At 43.4% G+C, this 17253-nt stretch overlaps 1 protein-coding gene and 1 long non-coding RNA gene across 7 annotated transcripts in view; one reads left to right on the top strand and one right to left on the bottom strand.

The window, feature by feature from the left end:
- Positions 1-17253, bottom strand: part of DGKB (diacylglycerol kinase beta) — a 609664-nt gene that overhangs the window by 512843 nt on the left and 79568 nt on the right. The window lies entirely within an intron of this gene.
- Positions 1917-10539, top strand: LOC114813668. The gene is made up of 4 exons (XR_003761380.2): positions 1917-2077; positions 3730-3846; positions 4454-4555; positions 10390-10539. It is a non-coding gene; the product is annotated as an uncharacterized LOC114813668 (long non-coding RNA).

The following is a 17253-nucleotide window of genomic DNA, read 5'->3' as shown; positions in this document are numbered from 1 at the left end:
GCGGGCTCCTCCTCCCCCTCCCTCAAGGGTCAGTTCTTGGTCCCCCTCTGTTCTCCATCTATACTCACTCCCTTGGTGAACTCATTCACTCCCACGGCTTCAACGACCATCTCTACTCAAATGACACCCAACTCTCCATCTCCTCCCCTGTTCTCTCTCCCTCCCTCCAGGCTCGTACCTCCTCCTGCCTTCAGGACATCTCCACCTGGATGTCCGCCCGCTTCCTAAAACTCAACATGTCTAAGACTGAGCCCATTATCTTCCCTCCCAAACCCTGTCTTCTCCCTGACTTTCCCGTCACTGTGGACGGCACGACCATCCTTCCCATCTCAGGCCCTTGACGGTCATCCTTGACTCTGCTCTCTTATTCATCCCACACATCCAATCCATCACCAAAATCTCCAGGTCTCACTTTCACAAAAAGGTGCCAAGATCCACGCTTTCCTCTCCATCCAAACCACCACCTTGTTGGTACCTCCCTTCTCTCCTTCTACAGTCCAGTCTGAACACTCTGCTCCTCTGGTTCCACCAACCTTCTCACTGGGCCTCATTCTCTCCCGTCCCGGCACCGACCCCTGGCCCACATGGAATGCCCTCCCTCCTCACACCCACCGAACTAGCTCTCTTCTCCTCTTCAAAGCCCTACTGAGAGTGCATCTCCTCCAGGAGGCCTTCCCAGACTGAGGCCCCTTTTCCTCTGCTCCTCCTCCCCTCCCCATTGCCCCGACTCCCTCCCTCTGCTCTACCCTCCTCGCTGCCCCACAGCACTTGTGTATATAAGTACATATGTATTATTCTATTCATTTTATTAATGATGTGGATATATCTACTATAGTTGATGCCACTGATGCCTGTCTACTTGTTTTGTTTTGTTGTCTGTATCCCCCCTTCTAGACTGGGAACTCATGGTTGAGTAAGGATTGTCTCAATCTGTTGCTGAATTGTACTCTCCAAGCGCTTAGTACAGTGCTCTGCACACAGTAAGCACTCAATGGATACGATTGAATGAATGGATATGTGTCCTATCCCTATTCTATTTTAATACTTATCTTTCCCTGTAGATTGTAAGCTTGTTGTGGGCAGGGATGGTGTCTACCAACTCTGTTGTATTGTACTCTCCCAACCGCTTGGTAGATTGTTCTGAACACATTAAGTGCTCAGGAATGATGATGATGGTATTTGTTAAGTGCTTACTATGTGTCAGGCACTGTACTAAGCGCTGGGATGGATACATGTCAATCTTGTTGGACACAGTCCCTGTCCTAAGTGGGACTCAGAGTCTCAATCCCCATTTTACAGATGATGCAAATGAGGCCCAGATAAGTGAAGTGAGTTGTCCAAGATCACACAGCAGGCACATGGCGGAGCTGGGATTAGAACTCCCAACCTCCTGACTCCCAGACCTATGCTCTATCCACTAGGTCATGCTGCTTCTCCCCCAAAACCATTATAATTGGAAACCTTTACCAGGTCTCTGAGATGTTCTGATCTGTGACCAAGACTCCGTGGATTCTTCCCAGCAGCCATTTCCCAATACAGCACAGCAGAGCTGTAGACACATTCCCTTAATAAATACTGTAACCACCACTCCTTCCACCCATGTGAAAATTCTGCCATTCTGATTTCCAGATGATACAAATGGTGTGACATGTAGGAAGCTTGAATTATTCAGACTATCCTCTCATCTCTACTCATCTTATCCCCCGCATTCTGGATAATTGAGTTTTTACTGTTCTTAGATCCCTAGTAACCATGACAACCGATCTGCTGCACTTGAATCGGGAGGAGTTCTCCGCACATTCTCCCGATACCCCTGTGTATTTGGCTGGTACCCTATAATCCCTGCCTCTGGGCACTTTCAGAAAATGTGCTCCTCAGTCTCAGTTGTGTGGCTGGATAGTTACTCTTCTGGTTCTAGAAGGACAGAAATCATGTCTATCTCTTGAGTCTGGGGCTCTGAAAGCATCTTCTCTCTCAGCTTCTGTCTGTAAAGCTTCTAGAACTTTCAGAGTTGTGCTTATTTTTGCGAATGGCCTGGACTGTGTTCGTGATGGTATTTTATTTGGGAGACTGAAAGGTAACAGGGATATGAGAAAGTGTGACTCGGGGGGTAAATAGAGTGGGTTTTCCACAATGTTACATTTCCTGCTCCTGGCTAGGGTAGATTACAGGCAAGAGGACATAGATTAATAAGAAACAGAATCCATGCCATTAGCCAAGAAATCATTTCACAGTGGGGAAAATAAGATCGGTAAAATGTATTTCAGGAGAGTTTGCAAGAGAGGAAAACGGAGTCCAATTAAAAAAAAATAAGGTCATCTGAAAGCAAAGGTTTTTTACTCTCAAGAATTTCTCTCAACACTCTTGCCTCCTAGTTTTATTGTTTCTCAGAAGAGAGCAGGCAGACAAGAGGGTGGCAGACCCTCTGGGCTGGAGTCACTTGAAGCCAATGGTGAACAATTATTTTTCTCTGCAAAATGCAATGACTTATATATCGGTCTTTAACCTGCCAGGAACCTGAAAAACTGCTCCTCTAATCACAACATACTATTTCTCTTGTTAAGTTTTTCACTTTGGCAAGTCTTTTAGAGAAGCAGTGTGGTTTATTGGAAAGAGCATGGGCTTGGGAGTCAGAGTACATGGGTTCTAATCCCAGATCTACCACTTGTCTGCTGTGTGACCTTAGGCAAGGCACTTAACTTCTCTGCGCTTCAAATACTTCATCAGTTGGGACAACCTGAATTACCTGGTATTTACCCCAGGGCTTAGAATAGTGCTTGGCATATATTATGTGCTTAAATACGATCATTATTATTACGTTGTTTTCATCAAGTTGTTTTTCCCTCATCCATTCATTTGTATATTTATTGAGCACTCGCTATGTGCAGAGCTCTCTACTAAGCACTTGGGAGAATATGATACAATAGTCACATTTCCTGCCCATAACAGGCTTACAGTCTAGCTTAGGGGAGACAGACGTCAGTACAAATAAATAAAATTTCTGCCCACTTCCGAGTGCAGGTCTCTGAAAAGAGAGATGGGCAAATCCAAACAAGTGATGTCACAAATACCATCGTTATTATTATTGTTCATTCATTCATACAATTGCATTTATTGAATGCTTACTGTGTGCAGAACACTGCATGAAGCACTTAGGAGAGTACAATGGGAAGCAGCATGGCTTGGTGGAGAGAACATTGGCCTGAGAGTCAGAAGGTCATGGGTTCTAATCCCGGCTCCGCCACTCGTCTGCTATGTGACCTGGGGCGATTCACTTTACTTCTTTGCGCCTCAGTTCCCTCATCTGTAAAATGGTGATTGAGTCTGTGAGCCCCATGTGGTACAGGGATTGCGTCCAACCCTATTTGCTTGTATCCACCCCAGTGCTTAGTACAGTGCCTGGCACATAGTAAGTGCTTAACAAATACCATTATTATTATTAATGCAATACAACAATAAGCAGGCACATTCCCTGCCCACAATGAGCTTACAGTCTAGAGTAAGACAGTTAAAATGACTAAAACTAAAAACCCTTGAAGACTGCAGAAATCAAAATTAATCTCAGGAAAATAAACAATAATAATTGAAAAGACTACCCTGCATGTAAAATCCTACTGTGGAAAGTCGTGATTTCCTTAGGATTAAGGTTTCTGGTTCATTTTGGATGAATCTTATAAAATTTGATTAGACTGATATTATTTTCAATTATTTTATCATCTTGGTTTTCAGGTAGGTGGCAAATAAAAGGACACGAGGTTTGAGAGGTCCCAATTAGACCAATGGATATAGAAAAAACAGATTGGCTGTGTTCCTATTTCCCACAAGATGCACAACTGCAGGCACCAGGTAAATAGAAAACAATTAAGCAAATAAGCTGGGAAAAGACTTTGCCTAAGCCCATCTCTGAGTTCCATCCCAAATATATTATTTGCATTGGCAGCCATGTCATTGGAACATGATTTCCACAGCAAATACCACTCTCGCACATTACTGCCATCCTTCTGATTTAATGGTTGAGTTTTGACTTCACTAATGGGGCCTGAACCGTATCATAACCATTATGAGGACAAACTGTGCATACTACACCTCCCCTCTTAACTTTCTGACCATAAAGGGAAAAATGTCTGCCATCTAACCCGGGGCAATTTACTTGGATTCATTGTGCCTCAGTTTGCTCCTCTGTAAAATGGATATTCAAAATTGGCTTCCCCTCACTGCTTAGACCGTGAACTCCACTTGAGACAGAGACTGCATTTGATCTCATGGTCCTGAATTTATGCCAGAGCTTAGCACAGAGTAAGCATGTAAATACCCCAGTTATCAGTGCAGCATTTTCAAGAGCCCAACCCAAAATCCCAAACCACAAAAAGCACTGGGGGACTTCACAAATTAAAGTCTAGATAATCAATTTCATGAATATGTTTGTTGTGTATGGATATCTTTTCAATGCCAGGAAGGTGGAACTAAAACACTCAACAGTGACCAAAAGGGAAATGTCTTGTTTGTGGAATGGGCAGGAGCAGAAAATGTAAATGGGATCGGCATACATGGTCAGGTAATAATAAGGAATAATAACAACGATAATAACAATAACAGTAGTGGTATTTGTTAAGTGCTTACTATTCAGTCATTCAATCATAATTACTGAGCACTGTACCAAGGGCTTGGGAGAGGACAATACAACGGTAAACAGATCCATTCCCTGATCATAACAAGCTGACAGTCTAGACCTAGGGAGACAGACATTGATAAAAATAAGTAAATTATAGACATGTACCTAAGTGCTGTGGGACTGGGGGAAGAAAAAAGGGAGCAAGACAGGGTGACCCAGAAGGGAGTGGAAGAAGAGGAAAGGTGGTGCATAGTCAGGGAAGGGCTCCTGAAGGAGATGTGCCTTCAGTAAGGTTTTGAAGGGGGTGGGCGGGGCAGTTATCATCTGTCGGATTTGAGGGAGGGGGTTCCAGGTCAGAGGCAGGAGGTGGGAGAGAGGTCGGCCGTGAGATAGGTGAGATGGAGGCCCAGTGAGAAGGATAGCACTAGAGGTGTGACGTCTGTGGGCTGGCTTGCAGAAAGAGAGAGGTGAGGTGAGGTAGGAGGGGGCAAAGTTGTGGACCGCTTTAAAGTCAATGGTGAGGAGTTTTTATTTGATGCGGAGGTGGATGGGCAAACACTAGAGTTTTTTGAGGAGTAGGGTAACATGTCTTGAATTTTTCTGTAGAAAAATAATCCAGGCAGCAGAGTCAAATATGGACTGGAGTAGGGAGACACAGGAGGCAGGGAGGTCAGCAAGAAGGCTGATGCAGTAATCCAAGTGGGATAGGATGAGTGATTTTATTAACATGTATTACTATGTACTAAGCACCCTACTAAGTGCTGGGGTGGATACAAGCAAATCAGGTGGAACCAGTCCCTGGCCCAGAAGGGGCTCACATTATTAATCCCCATTTTACAGATGAGGTAACTGAGGCACGGAGAAGTGATGTGACTTGCCCAAGGTCACACAGTAGACAAGCCAGGATTAGAGCACAGTTTCTTCTGACTCCCAAACCCACACTCTATCCACTAGGCCATGATCCTTCTCCTTGGAAACCCGATGCTTCCTCGGAATGCTTCTCAAATTGGGGCTTAGCATAAGTGGACTTTGAGGATGTGGCATTTTTTTTTTCTATGGGACCAGGAAAAAAAATCCCATCTTTATTCCTAAAATGTCTGACATTTCCCAACCTGGAGCAGAGATCCAGTGAGATCTCCAAGTAGGGATGGTGTTGGGTAAATGGGGGGCTTGAGCAGATCACTTCTGACGGGAGTCTGGGGAGAGGGGCAAAGAAAGGAATGGAACCACTATATTGTAAGCTCTGTGAGGGCAGGGATCATGTCTATCCACTCTACTGTACTGCCCCAAACACTTAATGCAGTGCTCTCTGTACAGGTTAAGTAGTCAATAAATACCATCAGCTGAACATTGTACTCTCCCAAGTGCTTAGTTCAGTGTTTGCTCACTCTTCAAGAAAATCCAGTGGTTGTCCCTCCACCTCCACATCAGACAAAAACTCTTCACCATTGGCTTCAAAGCAGTCAATCACCTTGCCTCCTCCTACCTCCCCTTAGAGAAGCAGCATGGCCTAGTGGCAAGAGCCGGGACATGGGAGCCAGAGGATGTGCGTCCTAATCCCCGGTCTGCCACTTGTCTGCTGTGTGACCTTGGCCAATTCACTTAACCTCTCTGTGCCTCAGTTACCTCATCTGTAAAATGGGGATTAAGAACCGTGAGGTCCATGTGGGACAACCCGATTACGTTGCATTTACCCCAGTGCTTAGAACAGTGCTTGCCACACTTACTATGTGTGTCATGTGTGTAATAATCATTATTATTATTAGCCTTCTCACTGTACCTCGATCATGTCTATCTTGTCGCTGACCCCTCGTCCACATCCTGCCTCTGATCAGGATTACCCTCCCTCTTCCAATCTGACAATTATCCTCCCTCACTTCAAACCTTTTTGAAGGCACATCTCCTCCAAAAGGTCTTCCCTATGTCCTCCTTTCCTCTTCCACTCCATCCTGCATCACTTTGCCTTGCTCCCTTTATTCATCCAACTCCCATCCCCACAGCACTTATAAAGATACCTGTAATTTATCCATTTATATTAATGTCTGTCTCCCCCTTTAAGTTGTAAACTGGTTGTGGATAGGGAATATATCTGTGATACTTTTATACTGTATGTTCCCAAGTACTTAGCACAGTGCTCTGTACACAGTAAGTGCTAATAAATCCAACTGAATGACTAGCACTTAATAATAATAATGATTATGGTATTTAAGCGCTTACTTGCTTTGTGTCCTCTAGAACTCTGTCATATGAGACTCTCCCAAGTGTTTAGTACAGTGCTCTGTACACAGGAAGCACTCAATAAATACAATTGTCAAGCACTGGGATAGATACAAGTGAATCAGGTCGGACACAGGTCCCTATCCCACATGGGGTTCACTAAGTAGGAGGGTGAAGAGCTTTCCTTATTTTGCGGCTGAGGAAACTGAAACAGAGAAGTTAAGTGACTCACACAAGGTCACACATCAAGTAAATCCACATCCTCTGAATCCTAGGCCCCTGCTCTTTCCACTAGACCACGATATTTCTAGTTAATTCATTCAGTTGTATTTATTGAGTGCTAACTGTGTGCAGAGCACTGTTCTAAGCGCTTGTAGTTGTTCTAGATAGAAAAATTTGCTCACTTTCCCAAAATTTGCTCACTTCCTAAAGGTGCATTCAAGAAGGGTGTTTTAACCTTCTGACTTGTACCCAGAATTTTGCTAGGCCTGTCATTTTATGTTTTAAAGTATAAGATTAGGGAATAATCAATCAGTCAGTCTTCTTGTTCTGTGGAGTGTGGGTGGGAGAGTTATACAGTAATAGGAGACACAATTCCTGCTCTCAAAGAGCTTGGAGTTTAGTGGGAGAGACAGATCCACAATAATTTACAAATAGAAGAGAAAGAAAAAAAACATTCTCCTCTCATGGATAAGGCCTCTGCTGGGTGATTTTTCCTTTTGTTTGCTTGTTTGTTTGCTAATGGTACTTGTTAACCTCTATGTGTCATACATTGTTCTAAATCCTGGGGTAGGTACAAGTCAGTTAGGTTTCACACAGTCCCTGTCCCACATGAAGGCTGAAGTCTGAAGTAGGAGGGAGAACAGGTATTAAATTCCCATTTTACAGTTGAGGAAACCGAGTGACTTGTCTAAGGTCACACATCAAGCAAACTGGCAGAGTAATTGGTGGAGCTGGGGTTAGAACCCCGATCCTCTGATTCCCAGACCAGTGCTCTTTGCACTAATAATAATAATGTTGGTATTTGTTAAGCGCTTACTATGTGCAGAGCACTGTTCTAAGCGCTGGGGTAGACATAGGGGAATCAGGTTGTCCCACATGGGGCTCACAGTCTTAATCCCCATTTTACAGATGAGGTAACTGAGGCCCAGAGAAGTTAAGTGACTTGCCCACAGTCACACAGCTGACAAGGAGCAGAGCTGGGATTCGAACTCATGATCTCTGACTCCAAAGCCCGTGCTCTTTCCACTGAGCCACGCTGCTTCTCTAGGCTATGCTGCTTTAACAGCATATTTTGGCTAATTCCATCTGCCTCCCTTCTTCCCTCTCCATGTACTATGACTTTAAAACAGCCCTGAAAGTAAGCAAGAACTGGAAAATAGGTGAGATATGAGCTGGTAACATTATTTTCACTTGAATACCAATGGCTGAATGTGATTTCCGGGGCACAGAAATTCCTGCAAATGAAAGTATAAATTGCATTGCCCAATATGGAACTGCAGTACAGAATTTCAGTGTGAGACGGAAGACTCCATTGATATTACCTTTGGAAAAATAATTAGTTAATCAAAGAAGGCCTGCTGGAGGAGGTATGCTTTCAGAGGGCTTTAAAGATGAGGAAAGCAGTGTATTAACGGATGGGAAAGGAAAGGGAGATCCAGGCTAAAGGGAAGATTTGAGCAAGAGGAGGGTAGCTAGAGAGATGCAAACAAGCCATGAGTAAGTTGGCTTAATTAATTCATCCAATCGTATTTACTGAGTGCTTATTGTGTGCAGAGCACTGTACTAAGTGCTTGGGAGAGTACAATATAACGAGAAAGAGACACATTCCCTTCCCACAATGAGCTCAAGTTTAAGTTTTAAGAATTAAGGGTTTAAGAATTAGGAAAGGTGTGAGCAGGAGCATCATGGAACCAAAGAAAAGATTAGGAGTTGGGAGAGAGATGATTGAGTGCCTGAAGGTTATGAGTTTCTGTTTGAATGGGAGATGGAAGGGCAGCCATTAGAATTTAATAAGAAAGGGGGAGGTGTGTGCAGAATGACATTTTAGAAATCTACCCCAGTCAGCAGAATGAACTCTGGACTGGTAAAGTTCAGGATGGGAGATAAGGAGATCCAGTGAGATGGTCGATGCAGTAGCCAGGACAGGCTCTGACAAGTGATTGATTGATTGATGAAAGTGCCTGGATGAGCGTGGTGGCCATTTGGATGGAGAGGAAAGGGCAGATCCTGAAAATGTTATGAATTCCTGCAGTGAAAATACATGACATAGCATCACTCGATCTTTTTTCTTGTTTTTTACTAGTATTTGCTAGGCACTTATTATGTGCCAGGCACTATACTAATTGCTGGGGTAGATATAAGCTCAGTAGGTTGGAAACAGTTCCTATCCCATATGGGACTCACAGTCTTAATCCCTATTTTACAGATGAGGGAACTGAAGCACAGAGAATTGAAATGTCTTGCTCAAGGTCATGCAGCAGAAACGTGGTGAAGGCAGGGTTAGAACCCAGCTCATTCTGCCTTCCAATCCCGTATTTTATCCACTAGGAGACACTACTTCTTGCTACCTTTTTTTTATTCTACCTCATATATTTAGACACATAAATAACAGCAATCACCTCAAAACATGAAGGACAAAATATTTCAAATACATCTGAGTCTTCCTTACCACATTAATACATTTGAAAGCTATCTCCCCTATAGATATTCCATAAAGGGGAAAACGAGTCACTTATCTACTGATAAAAAAAGAGAAATGGCAAAGAAGAAGAAACTGGGGAACCCTCAATTGCTGTAATGTAATTTAAAGCGAGACAAAAGACCGAATGTCCAGAAGATGTATTTGATTGACTCACAGCATCTTAACTTGATTTCTACTGGCCATAAGTTGGGAAATGGAAAGTCGGAAAATGAGGATTGGAAACAGGTGGCTTTTGAGAAGACACAGCTATTGCTCCTCTCAAGTGGCGTCTGGAACCACTCCACCCATCGAAACAGAGAAGTGTGGTTTAAACATCGTTAGGAATACAAATTGCTCTTCCAGACTTGGGCAATGGGTTTGCACAGTTGAATAATTATGAATCATCGGAGAGCTTTTTTCTTGTAAATGTTCTATTCCTCATTTCCTATAAACTAAATTACTGAGGGATATATTTAGAAAATGTTTCATTACATTTTAAATGTCCTCTCTATCGAAGGGTAACAAAGCTCAAAAGTAAGCCGAAAGAATCCACAACCAACTGTGCTTCCACACATAAATCAAAAACAGAATAAATGAAACAGTCGGTAAAGACCATAAACCATATAAAAATAGTGCAAACAGCCGCGGGCCGGAGCCAATTCATTTAATCGTATATTCTACGACCTAGACCATCTCGCATCCCAGTATTCAGATTGAAACATTCATATTTGTTCTGCAATTAAATACTGGCAAAAGACCAACGAGTTCAGGGACACCTTTCAATGTTTACATGGGATTATGATACAAAAAGAACTGATTCTGGGTGAGGGTAAAACCAGAAACGTTTAACCTCTTTTTGCGATACTTCTTGAAACAGTGCCTGGGTTTGTTCGCAAAAACTGTGCAGATGGAAAGAACCTAATTCAGTTCAAGATACTACACTTATCATCTTTCTGAAGACTAGAATTCAGCAGAAAAGATTGATAAATGCACAGGAAAGAAGCTTAATAAAGGATGCATGACCAAGTCAAATGACTTCTGTTTTAAGAGGAAGGTGATTTAGATAATCTGATACACACTGTGCTACTGTGTTAATGGAGTACTGTTATGCTGATTTAAAATCTCAGTGCTGTGAGCTCCATGTGGGACCAGGCATATGTTACACCTAATTTGCCCGTAGCCACCCCAGCGCTAAAGTTCAGTGACTGACACATAATAAGCGCTTAAGTAGCGTGGCCTAGTATAGAGATCCCAGGCCTGGGAGTCGGGAAGACCTGGGTTTTAATCCCGGATCCTCCACTTGTCTACTGTGTGACCTTGGGCAAGTCCCTTAAATTCCCTGTGCCTCAGTTACCTCATCTGTAAAATGTGGATTTAGAGTGTAAGCTCCAGATGGGAAAGGGGCAGTGTGCAACCTGATTAACTTGTATCTACCCCAGTGTTTAGAACAGTGCCTGGCACATAGTAAGTGCTTAACAAATACCCTCATTAAATACCACAATTATTATTATTAACATTACAGGCAGTCAGTATGACCTGGGGGAGTTCAGAGATCAGGGTTCCCCTCCCAAATTGGCCATTGACCTGCTGGGTGATCTTCAATAAGCTTCTTAACCTCTCTGGGCCTAATTTTCCTCAACTGTGAAACGGGAAGAAGATATCTGTTCTCCAAGGCTCTTAGTTTGTGAACCCATTATGAGTTATCCTGCATCTAACACAGTGACTGCCATATAGTAAGCGCTTACTACCTAATTGCTGCAGAGTTTTGTATTTTATGTATCTATAAAATCTGGCCAATATTATTGTTGGTTTTTGGGTTTGTTTTGTTCTGGTACTCGGTGATATCATCCCAATTAATGTGCTGTGTTTCATATGCACTTGGAACCCTTCGGTAAAATGTTCTTAATTGCGACCCAGAAAGCCTAATTACATCTTAAAGAGCATATCTGCAGCTCAGTCATTGGAAAAACAAACCACTGTCAAGATGTTTTGAAACTCAAAAGGGATTTCCAAGTAACACTGGCTGCTGAGCAGTGCATTTTTAGTCTACCCTTGTGTTTAGGTAGGTGCTAAAGACTGTAAACTCGTTGTTGGCAGGAAACATTCTACCAACTCTGTTGTATTGTTCTGATAACGAATAAGATTCTGACATGATAACTAGTCATACAACCCTTGAACTCCTCAAGAACCTCCAGTGGTTGCCCACCCTCCTCCGCATCAAAGAGAAACTCCTTCTCATCAGTTCTAATGGGCTCAAAAAGCTTGTCCCCTCCTACCTTTCCTTGTTGATTTCCTATTACAACCCAGCCCACACACTTCACTCCCCTAATGCCAACCTACTCGCTGTACCTCGAACTCATCTATCTCGCTGCCGACCCCTCGCCCACATCCTGCCTCTGGCCTGAAACGCCCTCTCTCTTCATATCCAACAGACGTTCCCTCTCCCCACATTCAAAGTTTCATTAAAATCACATCTTCCAAGAGGACTTCCCCGACTAAGCTCTCATTTCCTCTTCTCCCACTCTCTTTCGCATCAGTCTTGCATTTAGATTTGCATCCTTTACTCAACCCTTCTAAATGTATCCATAATTTAGTCATTCATATAAATGTCTTCCTCCTCTAAACTCTAAGTTTGTTGTGAGCATGGAGTGTGTTTGTCAACTCTGTTATATTGTACTCTCCCAAGCGCTTAGAACAGTGCTCTGCACACAGTAAGCCTCAATAAAGAGCATTGACTAAGAGCTACAAGATACCCCACTCAGTCGAAATTCAGGATGAAGCAGACAACAGACCAGTACGCAATGAAGAATCAGCTTTAGGTGAACACTGCCTTCAAGGAGGATTATTTTTAATGCTTATTGGTGAGAGTCTGAAATAAGCCAAGCAAATTGGGCCATTTCCTTATCATTTCTGCTTTCTATGTCCATTCATCGATTTTTCTGCCTCCATTGTAGGAAGGTTTACTGGTGTAATCCATATCTGCATCAACGACAACCTCCTACCATCAACTTTAAAGCACTCAATCACTTTGCCTGCACCTACCTCATTTTGTTACCCTTTAACCCAGCCCACAAACTTTGCTCGTTTAATGTCAACTTACTTACTGTACCTCAGTCTCAGCTATCTCACCACCAACCCCTCGCCCACATCCTACATGTGGTCTGGACCTCTCTCCCTTTTCATATCCAGCAAACAATTGCTCTCCACCACTTCAGAGCCTTACAGAAGGCACAGCTCTTCCAAGAGCCCTTCCCTGACTAAGCCCTTATTTCCTCTTTTCCTGCTCCCTTCACCATCCCGAGTTGCTCCCTTTATTCACCACTGCCTTCCAGCCCCACAGCAATTATGAACATATCCAGATTTTATTTGTATTAATCTTTATCTCTCCCTCCAGACTGTCAGCTCATTATGGGTGGGGAATGCAAGTATTTTATTGTTGTATTGTACTCTCCCAAGTGCTTAGTACAGTGCCCTGCAAACAGTAAATGCTCAATAAATGATTGGTTGATTTTCATCATAAGACTAGAGAAAGGACCAACCCACATTGTTATATCCTTAGAGCAGGGGTCAGCGACCTTTTGGGGCAGAAGAGCCAAATAAAATGAAACCTCTGAGCAGCCTATGCATGAAAAGCCCATCATACACATCTAACACACGTTAACCTACCTTCCTTCAAGGTAAATAGAACACTTTCAGATGTCTCACTCCTCCAACCTACAGGACAGAGTTTTGTTTGCTTTTCAGTTTTAGTTTTTATGATATTTGTTACAGTGTCAGACTTTCTATCTGAAAATAATAATTGTGGGATATGTTTAACACTTACAGTATGCCAGGCGCTGTATTTAGCACTGTGATAGATGCAAGCTAATTAGGTTGGAGATAATCCCTATCCCTCATGGGGCTCACAGTTTTAATCCCCATTTAACAGATGAGTTAACCGATCAGGGAAGTTAAGTTACTTGTCCAAGGTCACACAGCAGACCAGTGGTGGAGCCGGGATCGGAACACAGACCCTTCTGACTCTTAGGTCTATACTTTATCCACTAGGCAACACTGCTTCTGCATGCCTTGGCCTCCTCAACTTGGCTCAAGAATCAAATTTGCTCCTATGAGGAACCATATATAGTTCTTGAGTCTTAGGTATATAAGAAGTTTTTTCTAATGTCCAAATGCCAGGAGATAAAGGCAGTGCACAGAGGAAGAATAATAAGCCCTAGGAAATAGTTATAAATACACAGAGGAGATTAAACTGCATTCAGAAGGCATTCATTTATCTGAATTGCCTGTAGGAGGAAGTATGTATGCCAAATTAAAAATGCATTTGCTTCAAGCCCTGGTTGGATTATTGAATCAGGTTCCTTACTGGTCTCTCTAACTCCAACCTTTCCCCTCTTCAGCCACTCAGTCAATCAACTGTATTTATTAAGCACTTACTGGGTAGCAGAACACTGAATTAAGCAGAGCACTGTATTAAGCGCTCGGGAGAGTACAATATAACAAGGTTGGGAGACATGTTCCCTGCCCAGAGCAAGCCAGATTGTCCTTCTAAAACGTCATTCATCGTCAGTGGTGTTTATTGAGTGCTTACTGTGTCTAGAGGTTCATGACACATAATTTTCCTCCTTGAAAGTCTCCACTGGCTTCTCATTTACCTTCACATCAAATAGAAATATTTATTTTGTCAATTGGTAACTTTATTCAGCACTTAGTCTGTCCAGAGCATGATACTACATCCTCGGGAGATTACAAAGAATTCCCTGTCTTCAAAAAACTTGAAATCTAGTGAGAGAGGCAAACACTATAAATGACAGTAGAAGAATGATGATCAATAAAGCAAAAATGTATGTTCACATGTGATGATAATAATAATAATAATAATAATAATAATAATAATAATAATGTTGGTATTTGTTAAATGCTATGTGCCAGGCACTGTACTAAGCAGTGGGGTGAACACAAGCAAATCAGGTTGGACACACTCCTTGTTCCACGTGGGGCTCACAGTCTTCATCCCCACTTTACAGATGAGGTAACTGTGGCCCTGAGAAGTGAAGTGACTTGCCCAAGGTCATACAGCAGACAAGTGGAGGAGCTGATAATAGAACCCAGATCCCTCTGACTTCCAGACCAGTGATTTATGCACTAGGCCATGCTGGGGAGTCAAGACCCAAGCACTAAGGAGAGATCGTGGGGCTGAAGTGGCAGTTGAGGTAGAAATAGAGTGAGGAGGTGAGAACTTATTGGGTGGAGGCCTCCTGGAGGAATCTGATTTCAGAGGAACCTTGAGGATGGCAACCGCGGTGCCCTGCTCCAAGCAAATTGGGAGGGCGGTCTGGGTATGCCCTGGAATAAAAGCTGCTCCTACACGCTATGAGACCCGTGGCCTGCACCAAGGAAAGCACTGTGGTAAACATCGTCTATCCCTCTAGCCAGCGAGGGTCCCTGCTCTTGGCATGATCTATTCCCATCAGACCAGGGATAAAAACTTCTCCCACACACTCTCAGACCGATGCATCTAACCCTAACCCCAATTAGAGCACCCTTGAGAAACATGGGACTCTAATTCCCAACTGTGTATTCTCTCCCAGTGCTTAGTGCAGAGTTCTACACACTGTATACACTTCTATACTATTTCTTCTACTACTATTTCAAAAAATCCAGGAAGCATTCCCTGAGTAATCCCCAATTTCAATGATTAAACACCGCTGATTAATCTTTTTCCCCACTTTATTCACCGTCCTCTCTGCTGATGCATCTGGATCTGTACCCCTTGAACATTTTGGTACTAAATCCCATCCGAGTGAAAGACACTGTGGCCTGTGAGAAGCAGTGTTCCCTAGTAGAAAGAGCGTGGGCCTGGGGGTCAGAGGGGCTGGGTTCTAATCTCAGCTCCATCACTTGTCTGCTGTGTGAACTTGGGCAAGACACTCCTCTGTACCTCCATTTGCTCATCTATAAAATAGGGATTAGATACCTGTCCTCCCTCCCTCTTAAAACTGTGAGACTCGTGTGGTACAGAGATAGTGTCTGGTATGACCGCCAAGTACCTACCCCATAGATTAGCACAGAGCACCCTTATTATCAGCACAAAACAAACACCACTATAAGTGACAGATGAAACTCACTTGGGTAATGCAAATGTCAGTAGATGCATAACAGTGGCATGTTTAAATCTAACATCACTCTGGACTATAAGCTCTTCTAGACTGTAAACCTGTTGTGGGCAGATGGGAATGTGTCTTCCAACTGTTCTACTGTACTCTCCCAAGTGCTCAGTACAGTGCTCTGCACAAGTAAGCGCTCGGTAAATACAATCAATTGACTTAATAATCCCTTTCATTATAGCATTTTAAGAACTTGCTCTTTCTCATTAAACCCACATATTCAATCCATCACTAAATCCCATCAGTTCGCTCATCACGGCATCATTAAAATCCATCCTTTCTTTTCCATCGAAAGTACCACATTAATTCAATCACTTTTCCAATCCTGCGTTGATTACGTATCAGCCTCGTTGCTGACCTCTCTGGTTCCTGTCTCCCTCTGAACTCCAGTCCATACTTCAATCAGATGCCCAGATCATTTTTCTACAAGAACGCTCAGGATGCGTTCCCCCACTCTTCAAGAAACTCTAGTGGTTGCCCATTCACCTGTACATAAAATAGAAACTCCTCACCATTGGTTTTAAAGCAGTCCATCACCTCGCCCCCTCCAACCTCACCTCGCTACTCATCTACTACAACCCAGCCCACACACTTTGCTCCTCTAATGCCAACCTTTCCACTGTGCCTCAGTCTCGACTATCTCACTGACAACCCCTTGCCCACGTTCTGCCTCTGACCTGGAATAATAGTGATGGCATTTAAGTGCTTACTACGTGCCAAACACTGTTCTAAGCCCTGGGGAGGATACAAGGTTGTCCCACGTGGGGTTCACAGTCTTAATCCCCATTTTACAGATGAGGCGACTGAGGCACCGAGAAGTCAAGTGACTTGCCCAAAGTCACATAGCTGACAGGCTGTGGAACGGGATTAGAACTCATGACCTCTGATTCCTAAGCCCGTGCCCTTTCCACTGAGCCACGAATACCCTCCCCCCTCATATTGTACAGACAATTACTCTCTCTCCTTCAAAGCCTTCTCGAAGGCACATTCTCCTTCAAGAGGCCTTCCCCGACTAAGCCCTCCTTTCTTCTTCTCCCTCTCCCTTCTGCATCGCCCTGACTTTCCCCCTTTATTCATCCCCCCCTCCTAACCCCACAGCACTTATGTACATATCTGTAATTTATTTCTATTAATGTCTGTCTCTCCCCCTATACTCTAAACTCGTTGTGGCCAGGGAATGTGACTATTATATGATGTTTAGTGTTTAATACAGTGCTCTGCACACAGTAAGCACTCAATAAATATGATTAACTTGCTGCAGGCTCAGATTTCAGCCTAGAAAACCTCAGAGGTGCACCACAAAGGCTCCAAACTACCACAATTTTTCTTCTAGTTAACTGACCATGAAAAGAGTTCCTTTCATTAATTTTTAGATCCAGTGAGCCCAACGAAATGAGTCCATCTGTTACAGATAGAGTCAGTGATGCTCCAAGGGAGGCCCGTTGGCTCTTTCAGCACAATCTGGCCAGATCAGGTCACGCTTCAGTCATTGACCCACTTGGACATTCCGTGAAAGTGGCCATTTGTTTCCTTCCACCCTGGCTCCCAAAGTCCAACTCCTCCACAGAGAGGGACTG

Source organism: Ornithorhynchus anatinus, chromosome 8 (genome assembly GCF_004115215.2).
Source record: "Ornithorhynchus anatinus isolate Pmale09 chromosome 8, mOrnAna1.pri.v4, whole genome shotgun sequence".
In the NCBI taxonomy this organism is placed as follows: Eukaryota; Metazoa; Chordata; class Mammalia; order Monotremata; family Ornithorhynchidae; genus Ornithorhynchus; species Ornithorhynchus anatinus.
This window is presented reverse-complemented; position numbering and strand designations above follow the sequence as displayed.